At 46.5% G+C, this 6,442-nt stretch overlaps 1 pseudogene; it reads left to right on the forward strand.

Annotated features, from left to right (window-relative positions):
- Positions 1–1,333: 1,333 nt before the first annotated feature.
- Positions 1,334–5,086, forward strand: LOC103593662 (annotated as a pseudogene).
- The last annotated feature ends 1,356 nt before the right edge of the window (positions 5,087–6,442 follow it).

Here is a 6,442-nt window from a genome sequence, read left to right on the forward strand (position 1 = left end):
TTTGTAGAGTAGGGGAAGATTATGGATTTGGGCTTGAACGTACCCATGGGGCAGCCGAGTTGAGGTGTATAAGAAACTGTGAGATGTCTGCAGGGCAGGAGAGGGTCTGGGTGGAGGGAGAGGTTAGGGAGGCAGCAGTGTACAGTGGTGGCTGAACTGTTTTATTATTTCACTTATTCCACATATAAGCCCTGCAGATTTAAACTTCCAGGTACTCCTGAAATTCCATGTGTTACCACCTCATGGCCCCATGCTGGCCACCAGATCCCTGGCGCCAGCAACTTCCTGGTGGTTTCTCTCCTGCTTCTGTTCTTCCTCCCTCTGGTCCATTCTGTGTGCGGTCCTCCTCCTTTAAGAATGTGGATCAGATCAGAAAAGTAAGTGTTGACAAATCTCACAGGACCCAAAGGTTCTGAAGTGTCATCTTTGTGGGTTGGGGATGTACAGGGAAAGAACGCATCTCGATGTGGGAAACTTTTGGGGTTGAGTTTGCACATCCCGAGCACAGTGAAGGGAAGGGGGCCATGAGGCAGGATTTCCGAGTAAACAAGGAGGGTGTTGCAGTGAATTACAACTTGAACATGCTGGGAAAATGAGGAAGAGGAGGGATAAGGAACAATCAATGCATGGTAAGTAATAAACCCAAAGGTAAGGGAACAGACTCAAGTATATTAGTTATTACATGGACATAATTTTCCCAGCAAAAGACACACTGTCAAATGGGGCTAAAAAAATAAACCCCAGGGGCCGGCCCGGTGGCGCACTGGATAGTGCGCTGCTTGGGAAGCGCGGCGGCGCTCCCGCCCGAGGGTTCGGATCCCACATACAGACCGGTTCCCGCTCACTGGCTGAGCGAGGCGCGGGAGCAACACCGAGGATTGCGATCCCGTTGCCGGTCCCCGGTCCGGTACGGGGGCAACACTGAGGGTTGCGATCCGTTGCCGGACACGGAAAAAGACAAAAGACAAAAAAAAAAAAATAAAAATAAAAAAAATAAACCCCAGCCAGATGGATTGAAGACACACTTAAAGTGGTGAAAGCTGAAAATAAAGGTGGGGGCAAAGATGTCATGAATGCAAACAAAAAGAAAGCTGAGGTTGTACTATCAGCATCAGGCAATGGACATTTAAAGTCAAGAGCACTAAGTAAAAAGGAATATCATTTAATGTCAGTGGCAGAATGACATGTTACGAGCAGGTGTGCACCAGGCAGCATACTGATAGAAGGGTGTATTACAGAAAGGTTATAGAGTTTTTTTTTTTTTTTTTTTTTTGCAATGGGTTTGCTGCCAGAACACAGGTGTCATGAAAACCACTGCTAAATCAAAGCCAAAATGGGAAAGGAAAAGACTCATATTAACATCGTCATCATTGGACACATAGACTCGGGCAAGTCCACCACGACTGGCCATCTGATCTACAAGATGGGATTGATGAAAGAATCATCAAAAAGTTTGAGAAGGAGGCTGCTGAGATGGAAAAGGTCTTGGATAAACTGAAAGCTGAGCGTGAGCGTGCTGTCGTCATTGATAGCTCCTTGTGGAAATTTGAGGCCAGCAAGTATTACCTGACTATCACTGATGCCCCAGGACACAGAGACTTTATAAAAAATGTGATTACAGGCACATCTCAGGCTGACTGTGCTGTCCTGATGGTTGCTGCTGGTGTTGGTGAGTTTGAACTGGTGTCTCCGAGAATGGGCAGACCCGTGAGCATGCTCTTCTGGCTTCCACACTGGGTGTGAAACAACTGATTGTTGGTGTTAACAAAATGAATTCCACTGAGCCACCCTACAGCCAGAAAAGATGCGAGAAAATTGTTAAGGAAGTCAGCACCTACATTAAGAAAATTGGCTACAACCCCAACACAGTAGCCTTTGTGGCAGTTTCTGGTCGGAATGGTGACAACATGCTGGAGCCGAGTGCTAATGTGCCTTGGTTCAAAGGATGGAAAGTCACCTGTAAAGATGGCAATGCCAGTGGAACCACACTGCTTGAAGCTCTGGATTGCGTCTTGCCACCAACTCGTCCAACTGACAAACCCTGTGTGTGCCCCTCCAGGATGTCTACAAAATTGGTGGCATTGGTACTGTCCCTGTGGACCAAGTAGAGACTGGTGTTCTCAAACCTGGCCTGGTGATCACCGTTGCTCCAGTCACCATTACAACTGAAGTAAAGTCTGTTGAAATGCACCATGAAGGTTTGAGTGAAACTCTTCCTGGAGACAATGTGGGTTTCAATGTTAAGAACGTGTCTGTCAAAGATATTTGTCGTGGCAGTGTTGCTGGTGACAGCGAACATGACTCACCAATGGAAGCAGCTGGCTTCACTGTTCAGGTGATTATCCTTAGCCATCCAGGCCACATCAGTGCTAGTTATGCCCCTGTACTGAATTGTCACACAGCCCACATTGCTTGCAAGTTTGCTGAGCTGAAGGAAAAGATCGATCGGCATTCTGGCAAGAAGCAGGAAGGTGGCCCTAAATTCTTGAAATCTGGTGATGCTGCCATCGTTGATATGGTTCCTGGCAAGCCCATGTGTGTCGAGAGCTTCTCTGACCATTCTTCTCTGGGTCGTTTTGCTGATATGAGACAGACAGTTGACGTGGGTGTCATCAAAGCAGGGGACAAGAAGGCTGCTGGAGCTGGCAAGGTCACCAACTCTATCCAGAAAGCTCAGAAGGCTATATTATCCTTAATACCTGCCAACCCACTCGAATGGTCTCAGAACTGTTTATCTCAAGTGACCATTTAAGTTTAATAGTAAAAGACTGGTTAATGATAACAATGCATTGTAAAACCTTCAGAAAGAAAAAATGTTTTGTGGACCATTTTGGTTTTTTGTGTGGCAGTTTTAAGTTATTAGTTTTTAAAATCAGTACTTTTTAATGGAAACAACTTGACCAAAAATCTGTCACAGAATTTTGAGACCCATTAAAACAAAGTTTAATGAGAGAGAGAAAAAAAGAAAACTTACAGAAATGCAAGCGAGTCTTGGGGCCGGCCCGGTGGTGCACTGGATGAGTGCGCCGCTTGGGAAGCGCGGTGGCGCTCCCGCCCGAGGGTTCGGATCCCACATACAGACCGGTTCCCGCTCACTGGCTGAGCGAGGCGCGGGAGCAGCACCGAGGGTTGCAATCCCGTTGCCGGTCCCCGGTCCGGTGCGGGGGCAGCACTGAGGGTTGCGATCCGTTGCCGGACACGGAAAAAGACAAAAGACAAAAAAAAAAGAAAAAAGAAATGCAAGTGAGTCTTGCAAAAATGCAGTGACAGTGGGTGATCTTGGTGCACCTCTTCAGTTCTGAGAGTTCTAACTGACCGATTAGGAAACAGGAATTAAATAGTATTGTCAATAAAGCTGCTATAGTTCCTATATAGACTCCAACATCTCTTAAATTGAAAGTATGATTTTTTTTTTCTTATGTTTGTGAAACATTTATAAAAATAGATCATGTGCTTAACACAAACACTTTTTAAATAATGCGATTTTAAAAGCCACATTTTGGGGCTATAATTCATTAAAATTAGACATATACAATAAAAAAGTGGCCCCCTTCCAAATTTTAACTTCTTGAAAATTAAAATCAAACAAAAAACATGTTCCTAGATAGCTCCTAGATCAAAGAAGAAATTAAGAGTCATTCCAAACTACCAAAAAAGGTAATAAAAAGACTCTTGTACTAAAACCTGCAAGCGGCTCAGACTGAAAAAAAGAAAAACAAAAAACAACTATTTTTAAGAAATTAGAAAAAGAAAAAACAATTGCTAGGAAGATAAATGTATTATAGATATAGAATCAGGAAATAGAAATTAATAAATCCAAAAGCTGTTTTCACAAAAATGAATAATTCACAAGTCTGATTAAGATAAAAAAGAAAGAGAGCAAAACAGACTGGATTAAAATTTTACTACTAAAAAGGGTCTAGCATCAGATAGTTTCATTCTCTTTAGAGAACAGATGAATGAAATGTGCCGAAGCCACAAAAACATGAATATCTTCCACTCATGAAAAAAGCTAGCTTGTAACTTTAGTATCAAAACCTGTTGAAGACAGTGTCAGTGGTAGAAAACCATGAGAAAAACTAAAGCATTAACAGCCGAATCCAGGGGTGTTCAGAGAATAACCGTGACCCACCAGCGCCTGTGCCTGGGCGGGAGAAGCGGTTCCGCACCAGCAACTGCGCCAAACCCAGCGGCCACCGGGGTGGGGTGGGGTAGGGGTGTGTGTGTGGGGGTGAACAGCCACGTGGTCTGCGGCCGGGGCCAAGGCCCTTCATGACCTTGAGCGTCGATTCCTAATTTGAAAGGAGGACAAAGAAACAGAGGCAGGAGCAGCTCAGGCAGTTTTGTTTTGCATGGAAGGGCAGGTCTGCAAAAGCAGTTTTGAGAACTGCCTGTTCCGTGACCTTTACAGTATTTTGTCAAAACAGTAAAAACTCCCACTACTGGTTGTAAGTGTGTAGAGAAAGAAGAGTCGTGAAGCTACGTGGCACAGTGTGATGCAGAACGTTAGCAGCACTGACGGTTCAACGTGTTCTCTCTCTGTAAAAAGCCTGACGACAGCGGTCTGAATGGTCCTTGCTGTCCTGTCACCGTGTCACTCGTCCTGCGCGAGCATCTCTTCCCCGCTCCGTCCTGTCCTGTCCAGGGGGGCTCCACTCCCAGCGCGCCGTCGCCGCACTTCCAGGGCTGCCGGGTGTCTCCAGGGCACCTTTCGGGTGAACGTTTCGCTGGGGTCCCCTCCTCTGGGACGCCCCCACCCTCCTCGGCACGTCCTCTTTCCTCACGGACGTCGGTGCGTCGCCCTCTCGGGCCCCTCGGTTGCTCCTCCTGTGGCTCGTCCCTGTCCCCTGCCCCCGAGCTCACTCTAGCGGCCTCGCTCTGTGCCTCCCTCTGCTGCGCCTCCACCCTGGGGGCCCGTCCCCTCTTTCACGTGTCCGTGCAGGTAGGACGTGGGTTGAGCACAGGAGGCGACACAGACGGAGGAGCCGCGGCCGCTGTGATCTCCCTGCGCCCCTTGGCGGGGGAGCCGCCGCCTGACCGGCACGGGGGCTGCGTGGCTGGGGATTCGGTGGTGACTAAACTGTGATGACTGAAACGTGTGCATGTCACCAGTGTGTGACGCGAGGACTACCTGGAAACCGAAACGTGTGCATGTCACCAGTGTGTGAAGCGAGGACTACCTGGAAACTGAAACGTGTGCGTGTCAACAGTGTGTGAAGCGAGGACTACCTGGAAACCGAAACGTGTGCATGTCACCAGTGTGTGAAGCGAGGACTCCCTGGAAACTGAAACGTGTGCATGTCACCAGTGTGTGAAGCGAGGACTACCTGTACTTAAATGTAATGAGAACCAAACGTCAGCAGTCAGTGTTCTCTAAAGTGTCAAAGTATTAGAGCCTTTTCAGTTAAAATCAGGAACTGGACTGGGATGTCCACTACTGCTGTAATTCAACAGTGACTTGAAGGTTCTAGCAAATGCGATAAGACGAGAAAGATGAACGAGCTGATATAACATTAGACAAGAAGAGGTAAAGCTCTTTTTGCTGATTTAATGTATACATATGTGTTGGGGGTACCCAAGACCACCCTAGATTCAGTAGTTCAGAGGACTTACAGGACTCAGCATATAGTTGTACTCATGGCCGAGGTTTATCACAGCAAAGGGATACAGAGAAAAGTCAGCAAAGGGAAAGGGCATATGGGGTCCAGAGGAAACCAGGCACAAGCTTCCAAGGGTCCTGTCCCAGTGGAGTCACACAGGATATGCTTAATTTGTCCATCAGCAAGTTGTGACAGCGTGGGTGAAGTGCTTTCTACAAGGGAAGCTCATTAGAGTTGTGATGCCCACGTTTTTAATTGGAGACTGGTCACATAGGCACCCTCTGCCCAGCACATACCGAAATTACAGTTCAGCATGAACCACATTGTTCGTATAAATAGTTCAGGCACAGTGAGTCATCCTTAGTTAAAGAATCATGGGAACTGTCCTAAAATCCAAGCTCTCAAATGACAGACAAGGGCCAACTTTGCCAGCAGCCCTTTCCAAGAAGATCAGTCTCAGGCCTGCTGTGTGGAATCTCTTTCTATACGACCTAGAAGATGCACTGCTGTACTAAGAGTTGGTAAGGCTCTGTACACAAGCTAAAGATCCAAAAGTCATAGCTTTCTGCACTATGGAAATAAGAACCTAGAAATGGGGAAAACATTCCATGTATATGGTGAAAAAAATACAAGATGTTTAGAATGAGGGCATAGGTCCCATACCTATATGAAGAAAACTGAGATCTTATTGAAAGACATAAAATATGGACAACTGAAAAAGCATGGTTGAGATCTGATAACATACAAAATGCCAGTTCTCCTGAGTTACTATGCAAATGCAATACAATTCCAATTAGAATCCCAACAGGCTGTTCTTTTTGGACTTGGTAACAGTGACTTAA

This window comes from Galeopterus variegatus, unplaced genomic scaffold, assembly GCF_000696425.1.
Source record: "Galeopterus variegatus unplaced genomic scaffold, G_variegatus-3.0.2 Scaffold62, whole genome shotgun sequence".
NCBI lineage: Eukaryota > Metazoa > Chordata > Mammalia > Dermoptera > Cynocephalidae > Galeopterus > Galeopterus variegatus.